Below are 15,319 nucleotides of genomic sequence, written 5' to 3'. Positions count from 1 at the left end.
TAGGAGCTGGAACGCGCCCTACAACACGCAAAGGATAAGATTACCTAGACACCTTAAATTAAAGCATTTATGTTAATGGTATACTGCTTCAACACACTTATCACCAACGTCTGAGGGTTTGTTAGTGGCAAATCGAACCTTCATCACAACCAGTACATCATATTAATCGTTGAAAACGAGTATCAGGCCTATCCTCTCGATAGATCACGTCATATGGGCCAATAAGAGGGTGTGAACAGCCCACCTGGGCCTCACCATCAGCCCAAAGTGGGTTGGGATCCCTATTAAGGGTCCCCCAGTATGAATGGATAGTGTGGATTGGGGCACTAATGTCTCAGCGGGCCCCTACACGGTGCGTGCACACTGAGAGTGCATGTACACGACGTGTGCTGGATCCATGAGGTCGGTCAAACGGCCTTTGACTGACCTTCACTCGAAAAATCGCAAAATGGTGGTTTTTCCCGCCATTTCCATATTTGAACGGTGGATCTTTGGGCCTTTAAGTGGCCCACCCTAGCCACTTTCAAAGCCATCTGAACTGTCCACTTTCTCCACGGGGCCTGACTTAACAAAACCGTATAGCCTCTTGGGCCGTTGTAAACAGACGAGAAAGATGGGTTGCCACTGTCCATTGCACTACACATGGCAGAAATCCGCTGTGTGGAACCCATCTGGGATTGCTTGGATGGCTCACGAGTGGCCCAATGGCACCATCCAACTTCCAAGAAACGGCGTGCTCTCTCTATTCCAGAAATGGCCGGGCAAGGTCTGTATAAGAAAAAGTAAAAGGGAACATTCCCACTTCGGGAAACTGTCGTGGGCGCGATTCCATCCATCCACGAGGCCACGTGGCCTCATCCCTGCCCTTGGTTCAAGGCATGGTGAGATATAGACGAAAATGAAAGCTATCTCACGAGAATGGGAGATTCTCGTGAGATATGTTGAAACTGATGCTTGGGTCCCGAGAAGTGGGCCCCACACTGATCCTGGGTCCCATCTGGACCGACCAGACGGACCAGATCATGCCCATGCACGTTAGATGGCGATCCACCATTAAAGATCGGATCATCTTCCCCGTTGAAAACCTGCAGGAAACAACAAGATGGGCCCCACCAGATCAGGAAGAATGCTTTTCTGGTGGGCCTCGAGGTCAGCTTTCCATCCAAATGGATGGATGGACCCCATGCACAACTGATCTCGGATCTCTGCCATACACAGTCAGTGCATTTCTAGCCGTTGGTGTCCTCCCTCTCCCCCTATATAAAGGGCCCTGTAGCCCTTGGGATTCGCGTCGAGAGAGAGAGAGAGAAAGAGAGGAGGAAAGAGAGTGTTACGCTGAGGGAAAAATAGAGAGTAGAGAGTGTGAGAGGACGAGAGAGGCAGACAGAGTGCCGCACTATGTCGACCCGACCCATGCAGGTTGAGACGACTCAGTGCAGTCCGGTCGAGCCAAGGAGAGAGAGAGAGAGAGAGAGAGAGAGAGAGAGAGAGAGAGAGAGAGAGAGAGAGAGAGAGAGAGAGAGAGAGAGTGAAGGCTGTAGACGTTGAGCACCCGACACCCACACTACACCAGCTCAGCCCGAACTCGGGACAAGTTGGGTCAGTTCAGGTCAGGGAAACTCCATTACGGTGAAGGGAAAAAGCTCAGGTAATTTTTAGCACCTTCCCTTTCCCTTTTCTTCCAACTGTTTATACCCTAGCATGGTAGGATGGGTCCGCAAGCTGAAAACAGCCAACCAATGGTCGTCTTTCGGATTGAAAGGGGACCCAAATCGTGGCCGGAGCTTCGTTTTGAGCTCTCTGTATAGCTTCGAAACAAAGCTCAGAAGGCAAGCCAGCCAATGGTGGTGAAGTAGACTAGAGCAGCAGTAATAGGTCCCTGTTTTTGGCTTAAAAACTGGGCCAATCAGTGACTCTGTTTGGGGCTGGAAACCAACCCATCTGCAGCGCCTGAGTCGGCCCAAGACCCGGCCAAACAATGGCCGTGCGTCAGGCCACAGACAAGGTAGGACGGGAGCACCGTTTGAAGCTGAAAGCGGGCCATGCATCTGGCCGAATGGCAACTCTGTCTCAGACCAAAGGCCAAGCCAAAACAATGGCTGGGATTTGGGCTGAAGCTAGCTAAGGTAGAGGCTCCGTTGGGGCTAGAACGGGACCAAAACAATGGTCGTATAGGACTGAAATCAGGCCCTTCGTTAGGCTCTGTTTTGAGCTGGGAGAGGGCTGTGAACCAAGGCTTACTACATGCCTATCTGGATCTCAGTTCCGGGCTGAACACAGATGGGGCCTCAACCCAACTGCAAAGGAGCCAGAAAACTCCTCCAAACGGCATGCAGAAGCAGAGCTGCCTTCACGTTAAACACTGATGGACTGCATTGGTAATGGGCCCTGCACAAATACAGGTGGGCCCTACCAGTTGCAGGTGGGCCGCGTGGTGTTAAGCCTAACCATGTGCTGATGGGCTGCACCGTGTGGACCCCAGCAAAATCCCTGGTGGGCCGCACCATCAAAACCGTGGGCTGCCTATGATGGGCCATCCTAGAAGGCATAGTGGCCCTATACACTTGCTATTTTTATGTGCGTTTGGTGGGCCCCATGTGTAACCCACGTTGGTGTATATGTCATACATATGTAATGGTCTTACGTGGGACCCACGAACTTGTGGAACCCATTTTGTACACATGAATACGGACTGTCCATGGGCTGGACGTGCTGCACCTGAACGCTCATCCACTCCGTCCACCAAGTGTCGTATGATGCAAATATAACATACATGCTGTGTATATAGATATACCATGTGATAAACCCACAGTGTATATAATGTATACATAGAAATACTGTGTGATGTATATAAATTATGTACATGTTGTACGAGCCTATCCATACGAAAGTGGACCACGTACCTGGCCCCCACCATGATATACGTGTTTTACCTGCACAACCTGTGCAGTGGGTCCCACGCACTATGTGCGCTCATCTATGCCGTCTATCAGCTGGACCACACCATTAGGCTGCTGGCCGCGCAACGTACAAGTTGTGGGTCACGACGCACGTGTTGGTGGGCCACGCACTAACTGTTGTTGGGTTGTACCAGGCCGTGGAATTTTTAGCAGTCGATCACAGGACCTTGCATCAAAGCCGTCCTTCAGCGAACGTCCAATGCTGGATGTTTGAATCCTAGAACCACATTAAATATACAATGTAATGTATATACACTGATGGGCCTTCAAACCTCCCCTACCCACTCCCATGTATATGACTTGTGACCCACCATCTAATGTAAATGAAATTTTACAGGGAACTACGTAAGTGGTAATTTACTACCTTCTCAAGGAAACCTGCACCCAGGAGCATTCTACGCCTTGACTGGTGATGATTTTCCTCCCCTTAAGCTTTTCATCCCTAACTAGACTAGAAATAACAGTTTTAGTAGTGTAAATGGCTAACTAGACTAATGATAAACTGCATATGGAAATAGACTGTATTCACCTGACTTATCTGTTTAATATGATGACTTTCATGCTTACTATTGTTTAGAATCGTCATTTCCTTGAACTGCCCAAGTGAATAATCCAGTCACTTATGTCATGTGTCTTATGCGATTTCAGTTGTTGTTTGTCGATAGGAATATAGTTATTGTTCCTTATTTTCCTTTATATTGTGATACATGTTGCTATGACACACATTGTTAAAATCTCTCCATGGGGATTCTTAGTAAAGGAGAGTCCGTGCTTGGGGTGTAACTAGACTAGTTGTGATTTAAGTAGGCCACTAACATGGAGGTTTTGGTTGTGGTGTTTGACCCTAGAGTTTACCATCCATGTGGGGTTTCACCTATTTGACTGGGGATGGACTTCACAACCTTTCTAAATACCGCGTCTACTCGTCTTTGCACCATTCATGCCGCCAGGTTTTAATCGCCACATTTGATGATTTCAACATTTCATTCCCAGTGGGCATTGGTGGTGGCCCCTTTATGTTGAATTGATTAGCCACATGTTAGTGGGTACTACACACACCCTAAGACGGTAGTCTCATGGGCCGGAGATGGTGGTAATGGGACACTATGCCCGAGCTATCGGCCTATGCTGGGCCAAGTGCTCCCCGTAGTGACCGTGAGCTTATTTAAAATGGCTGAGTGTAACTGGATTACCAAAGGACTGGCTAATCATGCATACATGGCACAGACCAATATCTATTGCTATCATACGTGATATACGTATTGTTCCGACTGGATGATGTTTCCTAGGTTCGATGATTACATGGGTGACGAGCCCTCTGTCCGTACAGATGAGCATCCCTGGGTGATGATTGCATTCCATACATCCATGCATCTAACAAGACTTGCATCTACTATGTTTTTGATTATCTATATGTTTTCCTTGAGCTATTCCTTGTTTAGGGCGGCGGTGTGTAATCTTGAGGGGAGATTACACTGAGCTGGTCACTCATTCATCAAAACACCACAACAAAATGGTGTAGCAAAAAGAAAAAATAAAGTGCTTTAAGAAATGACAAATTTTATGCTAAATAGTATGAAACTTCCTAAAAACCTTTGGGCCGAAGCCGTAAATACTGCTTGTTATATAATTAACTGCGTTTATACTAGAAAATTAAATGGTAAAGCAGCTTATGAAATGTGGTTTGATAAGAAGCGTACTGTCAAATACTTTCGAGTTTTTGGCAGCAAGTACTACATTTTACGTGACCGTGTAAATCTGGAAAAATTTGATACCAAAAGTAATGAAGGGATATTTTTAAGGTATGCTCTAAATAGTCGAGCGTATCGAGTTCTTAACAAAAGGACTGGTGTAATTCAAGAGTCCATTAATGTGGTTATAGACAATCACTTGAATACACCTGCTTCAAGTTCAGAAAATGATGAAGTTCTTTTAATTGATAAACCTGACTCTTCATCAATTCAAAGTAACACTAAAGTGAGGACAGTCAAAGACCATCCAACTAATCAAATCCTTAGAAACCCTCTCACTGGTGTGCGCACTCATAAACAACTTGAAGATATGTGTAACTATATGTGCTTTACATCTCAGATAGAACCGGCTAACGTAAAAGAAGCTCTTACTAACGAAAACTGGATTGTTGCGATGCAAGAAGAAATCAATCAATCTGTTAAAAATGATGTTTGATACTTAGTTCAAAGACCGAAAGATAAACACATTATTGAAACAAAATGGATTTTTAAAAATAAGTCTGATGAACTTAGTAATATTATTAGAAACATGGCTAGGCTGGTTATACAAGGGTACACTCAAATTGAAGGGGGAAGCCAAGTATTCTCATGTGAAAATGGCTAACAAGGCATCTTTAACTCTAGCTTTACTTTGTTGATTAATGGAGTAAAGCTAGAGTTAAAGATGCCCAGTTAGCTATTTTCACATGAGAATACTTGGAAGCTTCCCCCTTTCTATTCTCACATGTGATATTCCCTGATCACTGCAAAATTTCTCAAAACTGCTATTTTCAAATTCCGAACCATGATCACTACGGATCTTAGACACTTGTGATTCTCTTTCAGTTTGGATACGTTTAAGTACCCTTTTTACTTCATCGAGAGTTTCTGATTTGTCTCTTAAAAAGACTACCCATGTGTATCTGGTAAAGTCATCAACAATTACTAGAATATACTTCTTGCCAATTTGACTTTTCGTTCTAGTTGGTCCAATGAGATCCATGTGGAGAAGTTTGAGTGGTTTAGATGTAGCATTGGAGTTCACCTTTTTATGAGTACTCCTCGTTTGTTTGCCAATCTAGCATTCGCCACATATTTTATCAATTTTCTGTATTTTGGGTAAACCTCTTACCAACTCTCTTTTGCTCAATCTATACAAGTTGCGGTAGTGTACATGTCCGAGGTATTTATGCCATAATTCAATTTCATCAGTATGGACCATATAACACGATATATTAGATGAGCTTGAATCACTCACAATGTAGCAGTTTTCAAAAGTTCTACGACCAGTTAATATTATAGAACCATTTTTATTTAAAATTTCACACCCTTGGTTAGTAAATTTCATACTATGATTATTATTGCATATTTGAGAGATGCTTAGTAAATTATGTTTTAACCCTTCAACATATAAAACATTCTCAAATAGAGGGAGGTTAAAAAGTTGAACCATACCTTAGCCAATAATTCTGCAGTTGCTACCATCACCGAATGTGATTGAACCATTAGTCATCTCATTAAGATTGGTGAACAGACCCTTGTTGCCTGTCATATGTCTAGAGCATCCACTATCTAAGCACCACTTTGAATGGTTTAAAGCTTTGAAAGCGGTGTGGGCAACCAAACACGTAACCTCAGGGACCCATTTCATTACAGTTTTGGGTCTAGGAGTGAAGTTGGTTTTCTTATATCTGTAGTTGTTATAAGACCGACCCACTGAGTTAGATTTTAAGAGTTCCTTAAGTAAATCAACAATTTTCTCAATTAAAGGATTACGATTCTGATTTTTATAGTTGATATGGTTGCTTTTAGGTTTTAAATTTTGAAAAGTCTTAGCATTTTTAGAATAATTTTGATTCAGACTTTTCTCTTTTGAGTTAGAAGACTCCCCTTTCACAAATTTGGGTGGAGCATTCTTATGTTTGGGAGAAATACTTTTGTCGTAGCCCAATCCAGATCGATCGCTACATTTTCTGGATCCGGATAAGAGTCTTTCTAACTTAGGATCACCTTGGGCATACCTACAAGTGTCTTTTAAACTCAAAAGTAAAGAGACTTCTAGTTTTAGCTTTTCATTTTCAGATTTTAGATTTTCAACTTGGGAGGTTTTGAAATCTAAGTCGCACTTAGTTTTTTCAAAGCAGTCTGAAATGTGAGATTTTTCTAAGACTAGATTATCAAAATTTTCTTTAAGTTTTGAAAACTTTTCTTTCTAAAGTTTTAGTTTTACAGCAATTTTACAACTTTCCTTGTATAAGGCATTATAAGCATCTTGAAGATCTTATTCATTTTCATGATCACTATTAAGATTTTCTTCACTAGTTGAATCATCATTATCTGAAAAAGTGAACTTGGCTAGAGTCATAAGGGCTTTAACTTCATTACCCGACTCGGTTTCAGAATTTTCTGACTCAGAAGATGCTTCAGAGCTGGAAGATTCATCTCAAGTAGCCAACATACCTTTATTTTTTAGGTTTGTCCTTTTTAGGACATTTGTTTGCTAGATGCCCATATTCATGGCAGTTGTAACATTGACCGTCTTTTAAAGATTTTCAGGTTTTAGATTTAGATTTTTTCTTTTCATTAGGTTTTTACAAATCAACCCTCTTTTTACTTTTGAAAATCTTATAAAACTTTTTAGCTAAAAGGGCCATATCATCTTCAGAATTTTTTAAATCATAATATTACTATTTTCTTGAGAAATAATTTTAGAAGATTTGAGGGCGATAGATTTACCTTTAAGAGCTTTAAAGTTTAACTTATAGGTCTGTCAGGAACCAACTAATTCTTCTACCCTCATATTATCCATATTACAAAGTTCTTAGATCGCAGTCACCTTTGAATTGAACCGTTCAGGTAGTGATCGTAGTATCTTTGCACAAACTTTACTTTCTGAGATTCTATCAATGAGACCCCATATAGAGTTGACAATGTCATTCAATCTTATATAGAAGTCCATGAAAGTTTCACTTTCTTACATACGAATTTCCTCAAATTTGGATGTGAGGATTTGAACTTTAGATTTCTTAACAATTGTTGTTCCCTTGTGTGTCATTTCCAAAACATCCTAGGCTTGCTTTGCAGTATCACAGGATATAATTCTCTTGAATTCATCCGGTGATAGTGCATAAGTAATAACATTTAGAGCCTTTGCATTAGCACTACTTTCACTTTTCTGAAGACTGGTCCAAGTAAAATAAGGTCTTACTTTTACAGTTACAGATCCATCAGTACCAGTCACTTCAGTGGTAGGAGGGGTCCAATTGGTCACTGTGGCTTGCCACGCCCTTATCCATAGATTTTAAGAAAATTCTCATTCTGGCTTTCTAATATGCATAATTGGAGCCATCAAATGGTGGAGGCCTAGTGACTGAGAGGTTATCAAAATTTGACATCTTAAAAAGATCAGATCAATTAGCTTGAGAAATTAATCCAAAAAAATAATTAAAGCGAGCTATTAGGCTCTGATACCACTTGAAAAGGTTGAGCTAAGAGTCCTAGAGGGAGGGGGGGGGGTGAATAGGACTATGTCAAATTAAAAATTAAATGTGGAATTTAAACAAATATAAATAAAGATAACACTTAAACAATCCCACAAAGTAGAAATGAATAACAACCTCAAATGTACAAGTATTGAGAGGTTGATACAAATGTTGTTCTAAGGACAACCTTACACCAAAAACCAATGGCTTATGGTAGGAAAACCTGATTCCTAGGATGGTTTGTATATCAAAATCCCAAACTGATATAGAAGAATAAAGAATAAAATAGCAAAGAAAATAACAAAGCTATTACATCATTCGCACACTTGCATAAAAGGATTACAACATTCTTCACAAATGCTTAAAAAGGAAATTACAACATCCACACAATGCCACAATCAATCAATCACCACAAGATCAAAAATTATAGTGGTTCGCTTGTGTGTACACCAACTGTTTAGAAAAATAGCCATACAACTACTCTACTCCCAATATCCTCACACAGTGGATATTAGCATTCACTATGAAATAGGTTTTTCAAGGTTCACCTAAAACCCTCACAATTGTGTCTTTCAAGTGGGCTTACACAATTCAAAAACCCCACACTCCGAGTTTTCTGGATCACCTCAGACAAACCGAAAAGAAAGATTTTTCTAGCACAATCTCAAAGAAACCAAAAGAATAGATTTACTGAATTGTAAAATACTTATCTGGATATTCTCCTTTGATGCACCCCAGTAGAACTAATTTAGAGTAGAAGTTTAGTGTAGATGTTCAATGTTCATACTCACTTATGAAATGGTTCTAAGTTCTAAATGATTTTTTTAGATTAAAACACTTTAGGATAGCTTGATTTGATTTTGATTCCAAGAATTGGGAAAACTTCAATCCATTCTTCAAATAAGATTGGAATGTAAGATATAAAATCAAATGCAAATAAGCTAATTAAAGAGAATATTAAATTTGCACTAATGTAAGACCTGTATCATAGCCTGTACTGTTCCGTAGGCTTCCGCGGTCCTCCGGTCGAATTTCGGCAACCCGCCATTTGTAATTAGCAATTACGCACGACCCTGAGTTGTATCTCGTATTCCAAAGTCGGCTCAACCTGAGACTTGTACCCTAGCGACCGCGCCGTTGTCGCAGTTCCTATGCCCCGTACCCGGGCCAAGAGATGTGGGCCGCGTTCAGTTCGAGGAAAACACCGCGCGTTGCGAATTCCGAGAGAATCTCTATAACATGTCCCATCAATCACATCTCATGTCAAGTACACATCACCTCACACCCCATCCCCAAGTACAACTACCCCTCCCCTAAAGTCAACTCTCTCTTACAACCAAGTACATCCATCCATCACTCACCATCCCTCTCTCCCATCACTTCTCTCCCATCATCTCTCTCTCTCTCATTCTCTCTCTCATTCTCCCAAGCAACCCCAAGGAGGGAACCGTCCAAGGCTTCCCAAAGAGAAGAGAGCTTTGTGTGGCCCACCTTCCTACCTCCCATCTCTACCCTCCAAGCTTCATCTCGACTGTTGAAATGCATTCCATGGAGCTCTAGATCGCATCAGTGGAAGGAGGAGTCCAAAATCTAAAGGTGGGTGTTTTCTAGGATTTAAATTGTTTCTTTTGCTTAGATTTGATGATTTGAGGGCCCACTTGTGGTGGGAGCCATTTGATATACGGTTTGTATCATCTAGAGGGGCCCATAGTGGCCGGGTCCCTCCTCTATCCATCCTCTTTTTCTCTCTCTCTTTCCCCTCTTTCTTCTCCCTGTTTTGATGGCCCGCCTTGATGATATATTGCATCCATACCATCCAGCAGTTTGGTGTGTGTGAGACCCACTTAATGGATGTGTTCGATGGTGCCATGTGGGCCCTACCTTTATGGTGTTGGGAAAACACAAATGTCAGATTAATCTAAATAAGGTGGGCCACGTTTACGTGGGACCCACCAGCCTGGCCCCCACATGTGGGACCCACATGCATATCCATACCGTCCAGCATCTAGGGATGCTGGACGTTCCTATATAGTGAAGTGTGAACTGGCAGTGGGGTGTACTAAACAGCTAAAAAAATAATAATAAAATAAAATAAAATATAAAATATATATATTATAGGGTATATGGTGGTGGGCCTTACGTGGGACCCACCTTTATCGTCAGCGGTAGCTGCCGCTGCATCTTACGTAGTTCAATAGCTGTTGTATTGACGTCACCTATAGTGGGCCCACCTGCTATGGGACCCACCATGATGTATGTAGATATCCACACCGTCCGTCCATTCTACATGACTGGTGGGCCACATGTGTGGACCCACCTTGGGAAGCAGATTGGCTAGGGTATCTCACACCAGCCATATAGCTGTTCTACTGACGGTAACAAGTTCTTTTGGTCCCACCTATTTCATCCACGCCATCCATCTATGGGATCCACCATGTTGCATGTGTTGTATCCATACCGTCCAACTATTTTGAGAAATAGTAGGGGACAGTGACATCCACCGTTAAAACTTCTAATGGCCACAGTAGTTTTCCATCAAGCTGATATATTGTGTTTTCACTTCATCTATCTCTATGTTAACTTATGTATAGGTTGGATCTCAGATACATCACGACGGGCCACACCGTGATGTGTCCGGCCATTGATCAGGTGGACCACATCGCAAAAACAGTGGGGAATGAACGCTTACCATTGAAACCCCTTTTGGGAGAACAGAAGTTTTGGATAAGTATGAAATTTGTTTTCCTCTTTATCCAGGTCTTTGTGACCTTGTGAACAGATTGGATGGAAAATAAACGTTATGGTGGGGTCCACCTTGATGTATGTGCTGTACATCCATGTTGTTCATCTGGTGGGCCCATTTGGGAGGTGCAGGCCCACCTGCTATGTGGCTTAGCGTGATGTATGTGAGGCCCAGATGGAGAGGCCCATTGTGATGTATTTGAGGCCCATGGGATAGGGCCCATTATGATGGAATTGTGGCCCAGTTGGAGTGGCCCATTGTGATGTATTCGTGGCTTATGGGCAAGGCCCATTGTGATATGTATTAGGCCCATTAGTGAGGCCCATTGATGGAGCCCAATTGATGTATATGAAGCCCATTGGTGCGGTCCGTGGATGTGGCCCACTTGATATATGAGGCCTAGTATTAAGGCCCATGGGCGAGGCCCATTGTGATGTATTCGAGGCCCATGGGCGTGGCCCATTGTGAAACATTTGTGGCCCATGAGTGAGGCCCATTGTAATGAATGTGAGACCCATGAGTGAGGCCCCATGGTGATGTATATTAGGCCCTTATGTGAGGCCATGGGCCCACTATACGTATGGCTCTATGTGGACCACTCCTTGGGAGCAATGTTGGTTAAATGTCCACATTGATGGGCAATGATGGTTAGATGTCCTCATTGTGACCTTCCCTTTGGCCTTGTTAGGCCCATTCTCATCATTCTCTTAGTGAGTTAACCCAAATAAATAGGCCCCATTCACCATAAACAGATGGCTCCATGCCATTGGATTTGACATAACCATGGTTGAGGGCCGATCTTTATATTATGGTTGATCGGCTGTTCATCTATGAATCTCGTCTTATTTATATGTCGATTGTTAGGTCAATTATTGAGGCCGATTCTAATTCTGATTGTCAAGGCCAATTGTTGAGGCCGATTCCAATTGTCGAGGCCAATTCTAATTGTCGAGGCCGATTCCAATTGTCGAGGCTGATCACCTAGGCCAATTCTGATTATCGAAGTCGATTCCGATTATCAAGGCCGATTCCGATTCTGATTGTCGATGCTAATTATTGAGGCTGATTATGATTGTCGATACCGATTCCGATTATCGAGGCTGATTCCAATTATCGAGGTTAGATATTGAGGCCGATTGTCGAGGCCTGATGTGATGTATATACGGCCCATATTTGAGGCCCATTGTGATGTGCATTCAGCCCGTGTTTGAGGCGCAATGTGATGTATATGCAACCCGTACTTGAGGCCCGTTGTGATGTGTATTCAGCCCGTGTTTAAGGCTTAATGTGATGTATATGAGACCTATATGATGAGGCCCATTATGATGCATTTGAGGGCCTGGCGATGGAGCCCATTGTGATGTATGTTAGGCCCATGTGAAAGGCTCATCGTGATGTGTATTAAGCTCTTGAATGTCCATATTATCGAGGTCGATTGTCGATGCCGGTTATTGATACTGATTATGAGTATGTGACAGCATAACATCATGATACATGCCCATATGCATCATTTGCATGTTTGTTATGGGATGTGGTTGACTATTGCATATGTCATTGGGCAGGTTGTTATGAGACTCCCTGATAGGCAGAGGTTATCTCACATGAGCGCACGGTATGCCCAGGATTGATGCATGACTGGATTGTATGACTCATGCATCTTGCATTGTGTGTTGTGATTACTGTACGCCCTAATGACATCGGGGTTGTAGCCTCCACAAGCATGTCGTGGATGATCAGATGGGACACCGAAAATATGTTATTAGCATCGGGCTGCTATAGATGGCCCTGGGTGAAAATCCCTAAACCCTCTTGGTACCAAAGGACGCCCCAACGTCGAGACCGAGTGGATATATATATATATATATATATATATATATATATATATATATATATATGAGCGCATGAGAGCCATATACTAGTAGGCTGCGTCTCCCAATGTGTCGTGGTCATTGGGAGGGGTGTGGCCTTACCCGCCCGAGGGAGTAGGCATAACTAGGTTGAGTCTGATCAGCTCCTAAATGGGTCTGCTATCGACAAGCTGGGCCGATATTGGTAGGCGGGTAGTGAGGTCTCTTCTACTTACCTAGTTGTATTGTGCACTTGATGGGGTAGCAAGCTGGCTTTGAGTGTACTAGACCTCGGTGATGATCCCAGAGATGAATAGTACTGATATGTGGACTTATTGGGCAGGAGTTGCATACTCATTCATTCATTTATTCACTATCCATTCGGGTTGGTGGTGTGCAACTATTTGTTACGTGTGCCTTCGCAATGGCCAGGATTTCGGTTGGGCGCACGACTAACTAGAGATCAAGAGTCTACCACATTGAGTCTGACTATCCAAATTTTGGTATGGGACTGGTTTGGATAGAAGTCCTTTGTAATAGACCCCGTAGCATGTGATACTACGTACTATCAACCCGACTTCACTCTAGCTTAGTCATTTCACTCGCACCGCATATTGCATAACATCCTCGGCATCTGATATTTGGCTCACTATAGCTGATCTACATTGCTTCCTCAGTATATGATATTGGCTTATTATGTTTTTACAATGCATAACCTTGATATGACTGTTAACATTCATGCCTTGCATCGTATAGCCTTGGTACGGCTGAAAGCATTTATGGACTTACCAGTATATTTCTACTTACTTTGATATCGTATGATTCATGATCTTGCCAATATTTTCGACATTGTATGATTATGGCATTATATTGAATACTTGACACTTATCTTGTGCACACACTTACACCACCCTCTAAGCTTTCTATAAGCTTATGCATGTTAGATGCGTGCAGGTGGCGTTAGGTTGCAGTAGCGTTGAGCTTCGAGCGTGCAACGGTTTTCTGGCGCTTTAATTTTCGATATATGTATTTTTCTTTCAGCATTGCATTCAAATGTTTATATTAGTGGATATGTAATGATGATGTTGCCTTTGTGATTTGGGTATACTTGTGGTTATGCTTCTTACGAGATAAATGTACATTGGAAAATCCTCCTTATAGGATCCCAGGATCGGAATCTGGCATATGGGTGTTGGGAGCCAAGAATGGGGTACTACGGAGGCTATCAGCATCGGATATGACAATCAAGAATTTTGTGAGCCCAATTTCTAGGTTTGGGGCGTGACAACTAAATAACTTAAGAATATCATTAACTTATCTCTCAGAGTGGTGTCTTGATTTTATTTGAATTGAATATCAAACTCTGAAAATCGTGCTCTATTTATAAGTGCAGAAACTGCTCATTCGATTGGCCCAGAGGTCAGCTCGACTAGTCGAAGAACTAACAAACTTTTGAAAATTTAGGTGCGATAAGATATGGTCGTTCCATGACTAGTCGAAGGGCCAGCATGATCGGTTGAGTGGCCTCCACGACCAGTCGAGGCCTGCCCACGACTGGTTGTGTAGGACCCAATTTAGTTGCTGGACTTTGAGTCGAGCCTGCTCGACTGGTCGAGCACTGTTCACTCGATTGGTCGAGCAGTATCCAGGACTGGTCGAGCCAATAACAGAAAATCCTGAAAATTAATAACAAACCTAGGATGGTCGAGGAATTTCTTGGACTGGTCGAGCAAGTACTAGGACTAGTTGAACATAGTCTAAGACTAGTTGAGAAATATTTTATACACTTATGTAATGACCCAATTAAAGTATGCAATCAACAATGACCTAACCTATGGTCAATCTAGGGTCATTCATACCTTATAAGCGATATTTGAACATTTGAAACATCTTTTGCTTTTGTTGATTGTTGATCTTGAAGTACACGAAGCTTGATAACTTGACGTACTTTGAATCTTGAACGTGAAGTACCTTTAAAGCATGTACTTGTGACACTTTGAAGCTTGAATTTGTAGGTTGAACTTGAAGTACTTGAGTTGTATTTCACATCGAGCTTAAGTACCAAAGTAAAGTATATTGTCTTGACTTAGATGAAGCTTTGAGAGCTTGAACTATCAGTTGTTGTTTTACTTGAACTCTTATACTTGTGATGCTTGAATCTTGAAATGAATCATCTTGAACTTGTACTTGAATCTTAAAATGGGAACTTCTTGAACTTGAAGACGAACTAAACAAGATACAGATTCCAAGAGGTTTTGACACTACAAAATTTGACAATCATAGGAGCTAGAAAACATAGCACTTACAAGTCTGCGCAAAATCTACGCACAATTTACGTAACTCTCGACTGGTCGAACCTGTCCTTCGACTGGTCGAAGACCTCGGGATTTCCAAATACATTGTTGCTGGACTTCGAGCCAAACTTTCTCAGGGCTAGTTGAACTTTTCTAGATTTAATACATTTGTTAACAATAATCTCCACCATGTCTTCAGTCTTTAACCATGTAGCTTTTTTATCTCTTCCCTTATCTCCGCATCACACCATAGCTTCCCGTGC

Source organism: Magnolia sinica, chromosome 5 (assembly GCF_029962835.1).
Source record: "Magnolia sinica isolate HGM2019 chromosome 5, MsV1, whole genome shotgun sequence".
Taxonomy (NCBI): domain Eukaryota; kingdom Viridiplantae; phylum Streptophyta; class Magnoliopsida; order Magnoliales; family Magnoliaceae; genus Magnolia; species Magnolia sinica.
The sequence above is the reverse complement of the archived record's forward strand: the minus strand, read 5'-3'. Positions refer to the sequence as shown.